General features: G+C 39.4%; 1 protein-coding gene and 1 non-coding gene across 3 annotated transcripts in view; one reads left to right on the forward strand and one right to left on the reverse strand.

Moving 5' to 3' along the window:
• Positions 1–16866, reverse strand: part of LOC121441131 (amine oxidase [flavin-containing] B-like) — a 103200-nt gene that overhangs the window by 59122 nt on the left and 27212 nt on the right. The window lies entirely within an intron of this gene.
• On the forward strand, positions 993–1099 carry LOC121441168. Its single transcript, XR_005973435.1, has one exon. It is a non-coding gene; the product is annotated as a U6 spliceosomal RNA (small nuclear RNA).

The raw sequence follows: 16866 nt of genomic DNA on the forward strand, positions 1-16866 counted from the left end.
TGCCAGGCCTGGTGGCAAGCCTGCATTCTCAGTGATCTGAATACTGAGGCAGACAGTTCACAAGTTCAAGTCCAGCCTCAAAGTGAGACCATTTCTGAAATTATTTTAAAGACCTACAAATCAGTGTCATGCAGCATCATTAGCATTTGTGTTTCCAGTTTGGAACTGTAAAAAATGGCTTGAGTTAGACTCTGGGAGAGACTGCAAAAGTGTGAGACTCATGAAATCAGAGTCCACATCTACCTCGCTCTCTGTTTTGCCAATGTGTTTCATGTCCTTCAGATTAATCTGTGCTAGTTAACAAGCTTTTACACTTTAAAATAGGAAACTAATTGTCTTGGAAGGAATATAAAATATCTGCACTTTATTACTACATAAAGGCTTTTGCAGTCTAAAGTTACACACACACAAACACACACAGAGAGAGAGAGAGAGAGAGAGAGAGAGAGAGAGAGAGAGAGAGAGAGAAACAATCTTGGTAACAAAAATTGACAATAAAATTCACAGTACTTCTAAGTTCCTATAACCTTGTAACCCTGACAAATGACATAGGCATTCTTTTAGGACTTATAAAAACAATATTATGTAAATAGCCCTCATCACCTCTGTCACTTCTGACAAAGCAGTGTGGTTTGTCTGAGGCAGTTCAAAGCAGTGATTTTCTGCGTAGCCTTGGCTGTCCTAGAATTGGCTCGGAAGACCAGGCTGGCCTCGAACTCTGCCTCCTGAGAGTTGGGATTAAAGGCATGTGCCACCACCCCCTGGGCAAAGCAATGGTTTTATGAGGAAATTCTAGAAACAACCAAGCAAATTTCTGATCAAAGAACTCCAGTTCTTTGATCTCTTCAAAGAATATGTTTCTTTAGTTATTTAACACAAATATACCCAAAAAAGGCCTGGAGTAAGAAGAAAAACATCCTCTGTTAGAAGTCCAGTTTCTTCGGGGAAAGAGGCATGAGTAGGAAGAAGGGAGATGATAAAAAGCTACTATGGTGCTCGCTTCAGCAGCACATATACTAAAATTGGAACGATACAGAGAAGATTAGCATGGCCCCTGCACAAGGATGACATGCAAATTCTTGAAGCGTTCCATATTTTTTTAAATAAATAAATAAAAAGCCACTATGTAGGTGAGGCCACGGCTAAAAGAGCTAACAGTGCTGAGAGCCAGCTTTGCTACTCCAGGGAGGTAGGCAAATGGAAAGTGAAGCACACAGAGACCCAGGAGTGTTCAGTTAGCAAGTGGCACAGACAGTGTTCCAATCTCAGCACGCTGACTCTAAATGCGGATTCCATATGACATACTGAAACATGAAGGGGCTATTTAACAGTGAATCACAGTGAACCGCCCCTTGGATATCTCCCATCATCTGAGTGCCACTTATTCTTTGCCTTTGTGCAAATAACTGGAAAGTAAAGTATATGTTTCATATACTGGCAGGTAAAGTTCTAAAAGGTCTCCTGTTATGAAGCAAATGACATCCACAAAGACACAAATAGCTTGATTGACAGAGTGGAAACTGAATGGCATTCCCTTTTCCTGTGTCGCTAGGATACCGTACATGGAGCTCAGAAAGCTCATTTCCGGGATGGTAAGATGGTAATCATCTATGTTTTCTCTCTTCCTGAGCCAGGATACAGTTGGTGTTTGTTGAATGGTTGTATTTAATATCCTTAAACAAAGAAGACTTTTAATAGAAATGATTTTAATACAGAAATAAATAGGTATAGTAATATCAAAAACTTTTCATGTTGTCTAAGAAACTAAAATATTTAGGTATGTTGAAACTGATTTCTTTCTGTCACATCAGGTAAGATATCCCTGGATTTTGCAAAAGAAAAAGAAATGGCCAAATGATAATACCCAGCTCATATTTGTATGGTACTGTAGTTTCCAACATGCCCACACAGTCAACCTTCAATAAGGTCAGCATTGTTGTGTCCATTTCTCAGATTAGGAAATAGAGACTTGCCCAGAGTTTCACACCTAGTGAAGGCAGAACTGGGCCTAAACTATTTCTCTGTTTCTAGGTCCTATGGGTTCGCCATTAACAATAGTCCTTCCCATAACAAAAGCTTTTCACTGTTGAATTCTTGAAGCAGTCAGAATTTGAATTAAAATCAGAATGTTTCCTTTATTGACTTTCTTGGAAAGAATATGTTGATAACAATCATCTAGAGTCTGCCAGTATCCAAAGCTCTGGGACATGCTCATTGGGGAGAGATCCAAATATATTTGGAGCAAGAAGTACACATTGAGAAGAGCTCTGAGAAAATAATTCCTTGTATTTTATTCAGAATGACTCTTGCCTGGCAAGATACCCCTAACAATTTGGGGCAAAATTAAAACAACATAGACCACGCATACACACATATGCTTGCCACTGAGAAACACTCTAGAATGATGTTATTTACATGTTCTCTACCCCCCTAGCACAGATAAAAAGACAGATTCCAAATCTTCTTTGAAGAGTAGTAACCTTTGCCCTGTTTTCTCCAAGACATTCAAAATACATAACACAAAAACAAAGAGCAGTGGCTTGTATGATACAGGAGATCTTCACTGATGCCTCAGGCCAAGGAGTGATTTATGTTCTTGAAAGGGCTACAAAACATCAAGTTTCCATAAGTTGCCATAGAAACCTTTTCCAGATGCAGCTGCTTTGAGACACTCAAATAAGATTGTCTGCAAAGGCCTTTCAGAATATACCTAAAACCATAAAAAATGTTTCTGCATCACATTTTATATGCAAATGATGGCACTTTTAGGAAATGTCAGCCATCATAATGAGTCTTCTTTCGTAAAGAAGCCTTTTTCTTTCCCCTTTGTTGTTGGAAAGCAGCTGAGCATCTTTTGTGCCTCACAAATGCACCAGACAAAACGTATTGCTGGTTTACCTCCTCACTATCTTCCAGGAATAAAGGAAGTGTTGAAATACGGAGCGGCGGGCTGTGTCCTGCCACCCGGCTAGCTTTACCCGAAATAATTACATGGAAACTGTATTCTTTTAAACACTGCCTGACCCATTAGTTTCAGTTTCTTATTGGCTAGCTTTTACATATTGATCTAACCCATTTCTATTAATCTGTGTAGCCCACGAGCTGGCTTACCAGGAATGATCTTAACCTGCGTCTGTCTGGAGTGGGAGAATCATGGCGACTCCCTGACTCAGCTTCTTTCTCCCAGCATTCCGTTCTGTTTACTCCGCCTACCTAAGGGTTGGCCTAACAAATGGGTCTAGGCAGTTTCTTTATTAATAAGAAATCACTCCCACATCATTTCCCCTTTTTCTGTTTAAACAAAAAAGAAAGGCTTTAACTTTAACATAGTAAAATTACATATAGCAAAACAGTTATCAAGCAAGAATTAAAGTTACAATATTTATATCTATTTTATCTTTTATCATAACTAAGGAAAACTATAACTATCTATTCATTCTTCAACTCCATCAAAGACCCCAGAAGGGTATAATACTACCTAAGTAAACAAGAAATAAGAAATCTCTAGAAATGACAGAGACATCTTGCTGCCTGGACAGTCACCCAAAGTTCTTTTGTATGGTTGGGGCATCCATCTTTAGCCTTCAGGCCCATAGTATCCAGTAGACATTTCCATGAAGCAGGAAATTTCAAAGACAGTTCAGTCACTATCTGCTGTGTCCTGCAGAATGTCTCGCAGACTCTTTCATGAGTCATGAACCCCAAAAGACCGTCTCACCTTTAGGCAAGTTCAGCAGTCCTCTCTCTGCGGGTTCTCTGTGTCCATTTTATGCAACAGTCCAGGCAAGAGCAGTTTTTTGCCCAAATGGCTATCCAACTCCATAAGGATCCTCTTCGATGCCCATCTTCCTCTCGAAGTAGATTGGTGCCACCAGGAGCAGATATGTCTCATTGTCATGAAAAGTTCTAAGTTATTAAAACATTAAATGCCATATTCTGCAGTCTTTGAAAGATATGAAGAATGTCTATCTAACTGAAATGTATCTCTATATATCTAGAAAATCTAACTAACATGACTACAAGCTTGACTATTATTGATGATTAACCATTAACCTATATTTCTTAATTATACATTACATTTTTAAATGAACTACACAATCACAATACCTTAATCAAGATCAGAAATACATATACATATAACAAAATTGACTGTAAAATCCACACCAATGCAAATTACTCATACCTATATCATTTCCCCCTTTAAATGTAAAAGAACATTTACAAACAATATTTTGGGAACATGGGCGCAGTTTTTTCTCTCCAAACTGCTTCCTGCTGAATGGGGGCGCTGTTAATCAGATCATTTAGGGTGTAACCTGTGTGCCAGGTTTATCTCAGTTGCCAGTTGAGTGAAGTAATTTTTTGAGGGTGTTCACAGGAACTTTTCGGGAGGTCGTGGTCTATCATACCATATCGGGATAGATGCAATCCACAGGGTCTGGTCCTCTGTGAAAACAAAAGAAGACCCTTTCCAAAGCATCATATCCTTAGACCCAAATTCTGAAGTCATACCCTCATGATATCCGTTTTGGTTCCACTTGGCAGCCCATAGAATGAAATGTCTCTCTGTACTTAGCTCCTTTACAGTCAAAAATTTTAAAGAAAATACAATGTACATAATCCAGACTCTCTGTGAATTTTCCATTTTTACGTGGCTTATTTTTCTTTATTTCTTTTAATCTTTTAACTATCTGTATTCTGTCTCTTTAAAGACTTTACCTTTTTTTTTAAACCATTAACTTTATTCTCTATTTTTTTTTCTTCTCTCTCTCAAGCCTATGTACATTCATCCAACAGTGTGGTCTTTTATGTCTGACTCTGTTTTATTGTGAATCTGTAACATTTTTTTACTATCCAGGAGCATTTTTTAAAATGTTAAGCAGTTCTTAAAAACTTAAGTTGCACCATGTACAGGTAATACGGTACTGCCTGTGTCCTGCCCAGTTGAAACCTTAACTGCGCTGTTTTTATGGTAATTACGGTAGTTCCTGCCTGAGACCAGCATAGTTCAGCATGGCAGAGCTGAGCCAAGCTGCTCCTGCCTCAGAGCCATTTGGTGCCCCTGGGCCACACACAGTTCCAGGCACACAGCAGTCCACATTGCCATCAAGCAAACCGTAGAGCTTTACTCCAAATGGTCCATTCAAAAGCTCTGTCTCCCACAGGAGCCAGACAGATATCACAATGAGGGCACAGCCCAGAAAGCCGGCATTTTAAAACAGCCAGTTTTTTCCTGCTGCTGAGTCAGGACAATTTCTTTGTGGACGAAACCCAGAAACAGCAAAAAGCTGTCTTAAATTCTCTGTCTCTCCTTTTTAAGCCCTCTCAGGTTTTACGTGGAGTTCATTAGCACGTTGGGTGCCACTCTGTTGAAATACGGAGCGGCGGGCTGTGTCCTGCCACCCGGCTAGCTTTACCCGAAATAATTACATGGAAACTGTATTCTTTTAAACACTGCCTGACCCATTAGTTTCAGTTTCTTATTGGCTAGCTTTTACATATTGATCTAACCCATTTCTATTAATCTGTGTAGCCCACGAGCTGGCTTACTAGGAATGATCTTAACCTGCGTCTGTCTGGAGTGGGAGAATCATGGCGACTCCCTGACTCAGCTTCTTTCTCCCAGCATTCCGTTCTGTTTACTCTGCCTACCTAAGGGTTGGCCTAACAAATGGGTCTAGGCAGTTTCTTTATTAATAAGAAATCACTCCCACATCAAGGAAGCACATCCAAAATTACAGATTCTCTTTCTCAAGTATATTATCTTTAAAACCAGTCAGTAGCTTTTAATTAACCTGCTTCAAATCTTCCTCAGAAGCAGATTAAGATGTGTAGAAATAGATACACCTTTCTGGAAAACAACTGTGAGCTCTTTTGTTTGTTTGTTTGGTTTGATTTTTACTATGAGTGTGGTAGCACACACAATCCTAACACTCAAGATACTGAGGCAAGAAGATCTTGAGTTTGAGAAGGGGACAAAAATGAACACTTCTACAAAGATCTAAGGGAAACCATCTATGACTGTCTGGGTAAATTACTGCCGGGGTGTCTGGAGCTGAGATCTAGCTTCCCATTCATGTTAGAACATTTGTTTAGCTTAAATTCAAATGACCCTAAGTGTATTCGGAAAATCTAGATGTCATTCTGAGTGGTGGTCACAAACTCTTGCCAATTCAATGGTCTTAATTATGTTTAGGTGATTTTGCATTGCTTCCAAAAGGAAATTTTAGTATATATATATTGGATTTTCAAGACAGGGTTTCTCCGTAGCTTTTGGTTCCTGTCCTGAAACTAGCTCTTGTAGACCAGGCTGGCCTCTAACTCACAGAGATCTGCCTGCCTCTGCCTCCCGAGTGCTGGGATTAAAGGTGTGCACCACCACCACCCGGCTAGCATATTTTTTTTTACAGAATTTTCTTTCTTTTATTTTTATTGAGAAAAGGAAAAAAAAAACAAGTTTTCGCTTCCTCCCAGCCTCCCATTTCCCTCCCCCTCCTTCCACCCTTCTCCCCCTCCTCCCACCCTTCCCCCCTCCCCCTACTCCTCTCCCCCTCCCTCTCCAGTCCAAAAAGTAGTCAGGGTTCCCTGCCCTGTGGTAAGTCCAAGGTCCTCCCTCCTCCGTCCATATCTAGGAAGGTGAACATCCAAACTGGCTAGGCTCCCACAAAGCCAGAACATGTAGTAGGATCAAAACCCCGTGCCATCATCTTTGGCTTCTCATCAGCCCTCATTGTTCGCCATGTTCCGAGATTCCGGTTTTATCCCATGCTTTTTCAGTCACAGTCCAGTTGGCATTGGTGAGCTCCTAATTGATCAGCTCCACTCTCTCAGTGGATGGGTGCACCCCTCATGGTCCCGACTTCTTTTTTTTAAAAAAAAAATTAGACAAATCTCATATTTTGTGTCCTCAACTGGTTTCAAATCATTCTCTATTCTTTTATTATTTTTATTGATTGAGAATCTCATATCATGCTCCTGATCACAATTAGTATGGCTTCAGATAGCAGGCTTCAAGTATCATGGGCACAGACATCAACACAGCCCTTGGTCACATCAGAACCACTGATGCACTCATGGTCCTCAGTGACTGCTCAGACCATGAGCCTTGGCGTGGCCGCCCATGGTTACATATGCCACTCACATCAGCATGGCTCCCTGAGACAGCAAAGCCCAAGGGCATCACCAAAGCATTAGGCAGCAGCACAGACCTTGTATGTCCACAATGATCTCAGGCTTCATCTTGACCTGGGGTAGCAGCATGGACCACCAACACCAACATGGCTTCTTGTGGCATCACAGACCACAATGGTCCTTCAAGGAGGGCTACTCCAGAAAGTGAACCTTTTCACATCTTGGGCCTCTGTTGTTGCCCAGAGCTAGGGGGATCCCACAGCCAGGGGCAGGTTCAGAGACTGAGTCTGTGCCTGCTTAAGCTCCAGGCTGTTGCAAACCATTTATCCAGCCCTTTTGGACAATGAGAACATTTAGATCTCACTCCTCTGAGATATCACTGCCATCACTTCTCCAGTTCTGCCTTTCTCCCTAGCACATGCATGGGTCAAGCTTTTCTACCGTTCCCACCTCTCCATCATGTATTTGTTCATTGTAGTGACATCTCTCCACCCAGGGCCTTGAGTTCAGGGCAGCACTTTAGATGACAATTTGCAGACCTATTTAAAGAGTGAAAATATTTGCCCCTAACTCATCAAGTAGTTGTGGAAAAGGACACATTATACAACATATTGTCATTGCATGACAAATACCCAAGAGATACTTATGAATGAATGAGGAGTCTAATACCTTAGAAAATACTTGACTTGGTTTCATATTAATCCTCTGTAGGGATAGCCCAGCCCTCTTAGGGGGAGTGTTCATCTTGGGCTAATGTTTACATATAAATCTGGTGAGTGTGATCCCACTGCCCTCTTTTTTTGTATTTCCTGCTCATCGCTGGATCCCTGGTGTTGTAAGCAATCCCCTCATTAAAATTTGCTGTTTCATATTCAAGCTAGCCTGGTTATTACACCAATTACAGTTTCGCGCCCAGCGTGGGGCTTTTTTGCCCCCGCCCGAGTGCCCCAGGGTCCCAAGCTTGATCTTTCCCAGCCTTTGTGAGCAAGTCAGCTACTGGAGCTCAGGAAGCACAATGGGGCTCCAGCGAGCATAGCCAGATAACTTTCACAGCGCGCTCCCAGCTCGCTTTCCCTTCTCCCACTCAAGTCCAGCTGCACGTTCATCTTTATTACCAAAAGGATGGCCTCTCATAGTTATTGATTTAAAGGATTGTTTTTTCACTATACCTTTACAAAAGGAAGATAGAGAAAAATTTGCCTTCACAGTGCCTACATATAACAATTCTCAACCTTTGAGGCAGTACCACTGGGCCGTCCTCCCCCAGGGTATGATAAATAACCCTTCCCTGTGCCAATATTTTGTAAATCAACCACTGCAAATAATACACAAAAAATTTCCCAAATCGATAATATATTATTACATGGACGACATTTTGTTATCCGATTCAAACATGGATACCTTAAACAGACTGTTTAAAGAAATGATACTTTTACCTAAATGGGGATTGCAAATTGCTCCTAAAAAGATTCAAAAGGAAGATTCTATTAATTATTTAAGTTATAAAATAGGTTTACAAAAAATTAAGACACAAAAGGTACAAATTAGGAGAGATCGCCTACGGACTCTTAATGACTTTCAAAGACTGTTAGGAGACATTTCCAGTCTATGACGAGCTATTGGGATAACACCTGATTTAATAATTCATTTGAACAAAACCTTGGATGGAGATAAAGATTTCAACAGTCCCAGAGAATTAACAGCTGAAGCAGAAAAGGAACTGACAATGATTGAGGAGAAATTACAACAGGCACATGTGGACAGAGTGAATCCAGAGCTCGACTGTATTCTCATCATACTACCATCAAAAATTTCTCCTACAAGAATTTTAATCCAGAGAGATGATATTATCTTGGAATGGATCTTTTTACCACATAAACCAAGTAAGAAACTAAAAACTTATGTGGAAAAACTCTCTGAGTTTATTATAAAAGGCAAGTTGAGACTTCGTCAACTAGCAGGCATAGACCTAGCAGAAATTATAATGCCTTTCACTGCTGATGAACTAAAGAAATTATGGAAAGATAATGAACCATGGCAAAGAGCTTGTGCTAATTTTTTGGGAGACATTAATAACAACTATCCAAAATGCAAGAGGCTTAACTTCATAAAGAGAACTTCTTGGATCCTTCCTCAAATCGTTCATGATGCTCCAATAACTGGAGCCCGTACATTCTATACTGATGCCAATAAATCAGGGAAGGCAGGTTACAAATCAGAAGACTTGGGTAAGGTGGAACAAAGTCCGTATAATTCTGTCCAGAAGGCGGAATTATATGCCATTCTTATGGTGCTAAGGGATTTTAAAGAACCTATTAATATAGTTACTGATTCACAATACGCAGAAAGAGTTATTTTACATATTGAAACTGCTGAATTTATACCTGATGATACAGAACTAACCTCGTTGTTTATCCAGGTACTAGATTTGTTCAGGAACAGGCTTTGCCCTATGTACATAACACACATCCGATCCCATACGGTTCTGCCAGGTCCTCTAGCACAAGGTAATGCAGAATATTATCAATTATTGATTGGTAATATGCTACAAGCCTCTGAATTTCATAAAAAATATTATGTTAATAGCAAAGGTTTGAAGAATGAATTTTCAATTACATGGCAACAAGCTAAGGAGATTGTAAAGAAATGCCCTACTTGTTCTTTCTATAACCAAGCACCACTGCCTGCAGGGGCTAATCCAAAGGACACCCAAAGGAATGAAATCTGGCAGACGGATGTGTTTCACTTTGCAGTATTTGGCAAATTAAAATATGTTCATCACACTATTGACACTTATTCAGGCTTTCAATGGGCAACTGCTTTAAGTTCGGAAAAAGCTGATTCAGTAATCACTCATTTATTAAAAGTCATGGCTATCATGGGTATACCTACACAAATAAAGACGGATAATGGTCCTGCTTATGTCTCTAGGAAAATGAAACGGTTTTTTGATTATTACAATATCAAGCATGTTACAGGTATACCATACGATCCTACAGGTCAAGCAGTCATAGAAAGATCAAATCAAACTATAGAGGATATGTTGAACAAACAAAAAGGGGTGGGAAACACCCCCAGAAATAGGTTACATAATGCTTTGTTAACCTTGAATTTTCTCAACACTAATGAGAAGGGAGCAACGGCTGCTGAAAGACATTGGATAATGGAAAATCTACTGAACTAAGTCAACCAGTTTATTTCAAGGATGTGCTGACCTCACAATGGAAGCCAGGAGATATGCTGCGTTGGGGAAGGGGTTTTGCTCTTGTCTCCACAGATGAGAAAAAATTGTGGATACCGTCAAAATTAATAAAGGTTCGGTTTGAAGAAGAGAAGCCACTTGGAGAAGATAAATAACAATTCATTCACAAGGATGGCGATCATACTGATGATAAGAAATACAGATAGGTTGGGGGCAGGGTTCTTTTCATATCTCCATAGGAAAATACTCATCTTCAATGAATTTAAGGGACCCTGAATATTTAATTACTGACAGATGGAAACTAGTTATGACCCACTAAGGATCAACAATAAAATTCTATATATTCTGTAAGTATTAATTTTTTTATGTCTTATTAAACATTTCTTTATAAACATGTAGAGCTGGTTTTGGAGTCGGACTATGGCTCAGTCCCTCTTCAGTCCCAAGCCTGTTGATAAGAGATATTTCAAAGTTTCTGTCTCACGTCAGGAGCCATGAAATGGGACAGAATAAGAATAATTATATACTTGATAAACTTTCTTTGCCTTTCCTCATATCTGTGTCTTTCTTTATATTTCGATATATGTCCATTTTGTTAATGTTTAAATTTCCCATAACAAGCAACAAATTTTCCTACAGTAATCTTTGAAGTTTCCAAGATAAAGATGGGGCCCCACGACATCAACTCAATCTGGTTTTTATGACGTCATGAATTTTTTTTAAGTGCTAAAATTAGACCTGTTTTTTGGTACCAACTGCACGAGACAATTTCGAATGGTGCACATTTTTGACAACGCTCTGGCCAGACCTTTTCAAAACGCTCAGAGACTAGTTACACTTTTCTTAGGTCAAAGGTTAATTTGGGAATTTTACCATCATTTGCTTTCACAGGAGCCCCTAAGAAGAATGTCACCCCCATGTCAGCTAGAAGCAATCTTAGAGGACGATGTCCCCTCTCCCAACAGAGTTTGCCCTCAGGGTTAGGGACATCATTTAATGGTTGGTTTAGGGTTGAGGGGATGGGGAGATATTTTATGGAATTAGGGGTATTTTCACAAAAAGGGGGGGATTAACTGGTTTGATGGGATGATTGGTATTTGTGAATTACTGCTTTTAGAAAATTGTATTTGTACTGTTTCTTATATATTGATATATTAAATATTGAATGTGAGTGTTCCTACCTCTATTTTTTGCATGCTTATAACTTTGTCTATATTGTATTGATACATCTACCATATTACAATGTACATTTCTACCTCCGATATTATTTATACATTTGATATGTAATGACATTGTTCACAGTTGAAGATCATTGTCTTCATATATTACACAGTTGTTTATTTTCTTAGTCTTCAAATTAGATAGGTATTGAGAATTAATTCAGGTCTTTTAGATACATAGAGATTATATTTAATATAGATAGTATAATCTTCAGCCTCTTCCAAGAGCTGTAGAAAATGGCCTTTAATCTAACCTAAAATCTTCTTAATCTAACCTAAAACTCTGTGCCAACGAGACACAATCACTCCTGGCGACACCACTCTACTCCCAAGAGAATGTTGAGCACCAAAGACACTCCACTGGGAGCTTGTCTTCTTGACAGAACTGGCCTTTTGGTTAAGAAAAGCCCATACCTCAACTACTGACAAAGATACAGAATATCCATAAATGGATAAAACAGGATTGTCTTATCCTGCCAAGACAGGGTAGGATAATTCAAAGAAAGTTCCTTGCCTTTAATAATGGTATGTCAGTTATGTTAGGCCTTAGTCAAAGTGGGTTGACTCAACATTGCAAACGAGACTTTGGGTGATTGCCCAGGTAGTCAATTGTCTCTGTCATTTGTTGCACATTTTGGATATCTCTTGTTTGTTAAGTAATATTTATTCCCTTCTCAGATCTTTGATGGAGTTGAAGATTATATAATTATAGTTACTCTCTACATTATTTAGACTCGAGATAGAATGTTTAGCAAAACGTTTGTTCTCAATATTGTTTGTTATATTTATTATTTGTTATTATTGTATATAGTTGTATTTGGTTTAGTTCTGTCTTATTTAGACAAAAGGGGGAGATGTAGGGATAGCCCAGCCCCCTTAGGGGGCGTGTTCGCCTTGGGCTAATGTTTACATATAAATCTGGCAAGCGTGAGCCTGCCACCCTCTTTTTTTGTATTTCCTGCTCATCACTGGATCGCTGATGCTTTAAGCTATCCCCTCATTAAAATTTGCTGTTTCATATTAAGCTAGCCTGGTTATTATGCTGATTACAATCCTCTATCTTAGGTCTTATGAAATCTTTAACAAATAATTTATTTACTTCTACTGATTCGAATTTATAAAACAAGGACAGTAGCAAGTATTTTATCTTACAACTTACATGCCATCATGAAGAGAAGTCATGGCAGGAGCTCAAGGCAGAGAGAGTTGGAGACAGGAACTGAAGCCAAGACTACAGGAGATATTATTTACTGGCTTGCATCATGGCCTGCTTACCCTATTTTTTATACACCCCACAGCCACCTGTCTAGGTTCGACACTGCCAACAATGGGGTAGACCCTTCCACAGTAATAATTAATCAAAAAAAATTCCAACACAGACTTTCCCACAGGTCTCTGTCATAGTGCCATTTTCTTGATTAAGGTTGCCTCTTCCCAGATGGTCCAAGCTGGTATCAAAGTTGAAAAAAAATAACCAAAATAGTGTCAAACATTTGTAATGCCAATAGTTAAGAGACTGAGACAGCAAGATCTAGAGGTCCAGGACAACCTGAACTGCACAGAACATTTAAGACTAGCCTGACACCTACCTAATAAAATCCTTTCTAGAGAAACTAAGGGCTGAGGATGCAAGTTGGTGTTAAAATCCTTGCATATCATCTGTGAATCACTAGGTATATTTTACAGCAATGCAAAACATAAAAATGGGCTATCTATCTCCCAGGCCAGGCTGATAGAGGTTACTTGCACAAAATTATTTTCTTTTATGGGGCCCTGTTATTGTGATGAACAGACTGAGCTTGGAAACTTGTGGCTCTTCTCTTTCTTCTTAATTTTCCTGTCCCTAAAATGTTTATTGACAATATATCAGATTTTTACACAATTATCCCATGCTTTGGCTCAATGCAGATGATTTATAGATCAAGTATTGCAATATTTGCATAACCTCCTAGGTTGTAGTATTTCATTAAACTGCATCATACACACAATAACTAAGTCTCAAACTGCTGTTCTCAGTCTGTAGAGAAACCAATAGATAACATATGCCATGTATTGGACAGCCAGTTAGCTGAGTGGGGGAAGATGCATAATGATTCATTTTTCAAAGAACTTACTCTGATTAGTCCCACCAGAACACACTCCTTCTCTAAAACTTGCACATTACAAAACTTATTGTAATGTTATTATGACATTAAAAGGAACATCACAAAAAAAAAGGAACATCACAGATGTCTTGAAAATTTTTCAGTTCCCAAATTTTCTTCTCCAACTGTCTTTTTTTGTGTTGTTAAAATCATTTGCATGCATATGATAGCATATGTGTATGGGGTGTGTGTGTGTGTCTGTGTGGTGTGTGTGTGTGTGTGTGTGTGTGTGTGTGTGTGTGTGTGTGTGGTGTGTGTTCAGGTATGCAAATGCCAAAGCATACTGTTGAGGTCAGAAGACAACCTTGGCTATTGGTCCTTGCCTTCCATCTTGCTTGAAATAGTATATCTTTGCTGTTTACTGTGCATAATATGGGCTATCTGGCCTGAAGACTCTGGGATATCTCCTATCTCTTCCTCCCATGTTGCAGAAGGAGCTCCGGGGTTACAGATGCTCTGCTTTACATGATCTCAGGCCATTCAAACTCAAGTTCTCAAGTTTATGCAGCAAGTACCTTAATAACTGAGTCATTGCCTGAGATAAGAATGTGTTTTTAAAGCTTGTTTTTAATTTTAAATAGAGGACAGGTGATGGTGATACATGCCATTAAGCCCAGCATTTAGGAGGCAGAATGACGCAGATCTCTGTAAGTTAGAGACCAGCCTGGTCTACACAGTAAGTTCCAGACCAGCCAGTGCTATTATGCACAGACCCTGTCTCAAAAAAATTAAAGGACCTGACTTTCCAGGCGGGGTACTGTGTTAGGGAGGTGGTGGTGTTGGTTCTGAGAGGAGTTGGGGGACAAATGGGAATGAATATAATTACAATTCATTATATGAAACTCTCAAAAAAAACTAATAAAATATTGTTTTCAAAAGACTTATGGAAGTCAGTGTTTCGGTTTCTTAGGAAATTCGGGATCAACCTACCCCTGGACCCAGCAATACCACTCTTGGGAATATACCCAAGAAATGCCCTATCATATGACAAAAGCATTTGTTCAACTATGTTCATAGCAGTATTATTTGTAATAGCCAGAACCTGGAAACAACCTAGATGCCCTTCAATGGAAGAATGGATGAAGAAAGTATGGAATATCTACACATTAGAGTACTACTCAGCGGTAAAAAACAATGACTTCTCGAATTTTGCATGCAAATGGATGGAAATAGAAAACACTATCCTGAGTGAGGTATCCCAGACCCAAAAAGATGAACATGGGATGTACTCACTCATAATTGGTTCCTAGCCATAAATAAGGGTCACGGAGTCTACAATAGGTGAATCTAAAGAAGCTAAGTAAGAAGGGGAACCCAAGGAAAAACATATAGTTATCCTCTTGGCTAAGGGAAGTAGACAAAATTGCCGGGGAGAAAATTGGGATCTTGGGGTGGGGTGGGTTGGGGGTAAGGAATAAAAAAAAATTATTCGTATGTATGTGTGTATGTGAGTGTATGCCATGTGAATTCAGTGCCCACAGAGGTCAGAAGAGGTATCAAAGTCCCTGAAACTGGAGTTACTTGTACCCACTATTCATAGATGCCTGCACAAAAGCACACATAAAAGAACATTTTCAAAAATGACACCCAAAATAAGTAAAAAGGCAAAAAGAAAACCAACAAAGTGGGGGAGTAACTAAGGAAGACATTGGGCATCAACCTCCAACTTCCAAACACATGTACACATGAGTGTGTGCACACCCACACACATGTCCAACCCACATGAACATGTATAAACACCACATATACACTAATAACCAATAAGCCACCTAAACAAATGCCTGTCCGATGTAGGAGGGTCATCTGTCTATGTGTTACTTTCATTGGTTAATAAAGAAACTGCCTTGGCTTTTTGATAAGCCAGAATTTAGATAGGTGGAGTAGAACAAACAGAATGCTGGGAGAAAGAAAGCAGAGTCAGTCAGACACCATGCTTCTCCTACCCAAGACGGACAGTGGTTAGACCCATGCTGGTAAGCCACAGTCAAGTGGCAATACTGATAACAGAAATGGGTTAGATCAATATGTGATAGTTAGCCAATAAGGGACTGGAAATAATGGGCCAGGCAGTGTTTAAATGAATACTATTTCTGTGTTGTTATTTCGGGTGTTAAGCTAGCTGTGCGAGAGCAGAGCAGGACAAAAAGCAGGCCTGCTTGCCTCATCACTACACCTGTCTATGAAGTACTGCTAGAGATAAGTAATTAGTGAAGAATAAAGTAGGGTGGGGTACTGGAACAGAGTTGAAGAACCTCTTTCTTAAGGAAAGTTGTGTTGTTAATGTACAACACATGATATCAAGGTTAAGTGTGTTATAACAGTTTGGAACATTTATTGCAAAGGTTTTAGGATGAGAAAAGCCTTTGCATGTTTAAGGAACAGAAACAAATATCTACACACATTCGTGTTTTCAAGAACTTCAAACAAACTTGTTGCACTCCAAAGTTTTTGGACACAGTCCTAAACTATCGTATCAGTTAGCAGTTAGTAAGTTGAAATGTAAAACCATGTGCAATGGGAGGCCGGCTCCATTCCACCTTGCTGAAGGGAAATGCAATTCTCAGGAGCCTTTCATTCTTGACAAATCCTTCCTAGATGAAAAAACAAGTCTTTTGCCAACTGAAAATATGGTGGTGTCAACACTCACACCCAAAATTGCAAAATGAATTACAACATTTAAAAGATTTTAATGCAAAAACTTTAAATTCAGACAAGATGCTGTGATGTTAATTTTTTTTCCTTTTCCTCTTGTCTCTCTGGATTTCTGCTTTTCTTCAGGAGACTTTATTTCTGAATACTCTTTGAATCTTTGTAGGTTCATTCTTACTTATATCCTTGGCTCTGTGTCTCAATGTATCCAATTTTATCCCATTATTCCTCAGTTCCATTGCCTTTGACCAAGTACAAAACCAGTAATTACTTAACAATTTCCACATTTGTCTGCTTGGCAAAAAATACATAGAGATTTGGAAATCAACTTAGTGAGGTCAGGTTTTGTTTTGTTCTTTCTCTTTCTGCAGCATTAGGGATGGGATTCAGGGCTTCATATTTGCTAGGCAAGAACTCAACTGCTTACAAACAGACTAGGCTCCCACAAATCCAGTACATGCAGTAGGATCAAACCCCAGTGCCATTGTCCTTGGCTTCTCAGTCAGCCTTAATTGTCCGC

The sequence above is a fragment of the Microtus oregoni genome, unplaced genomic scaffold, assembly GCF_018167655.1.
Source record: "Microtus oregoni isolate MIOR12 unplaced genomic scaffold, Mior012 000073F_ref0000255, whole genome shotgun sequence".
Lineage (NCBI taxonomy): Eukaryota > Metazoa > Chordata > Mammalia > Rodentia > Cricetidae > Microtus > Microtus oregoni.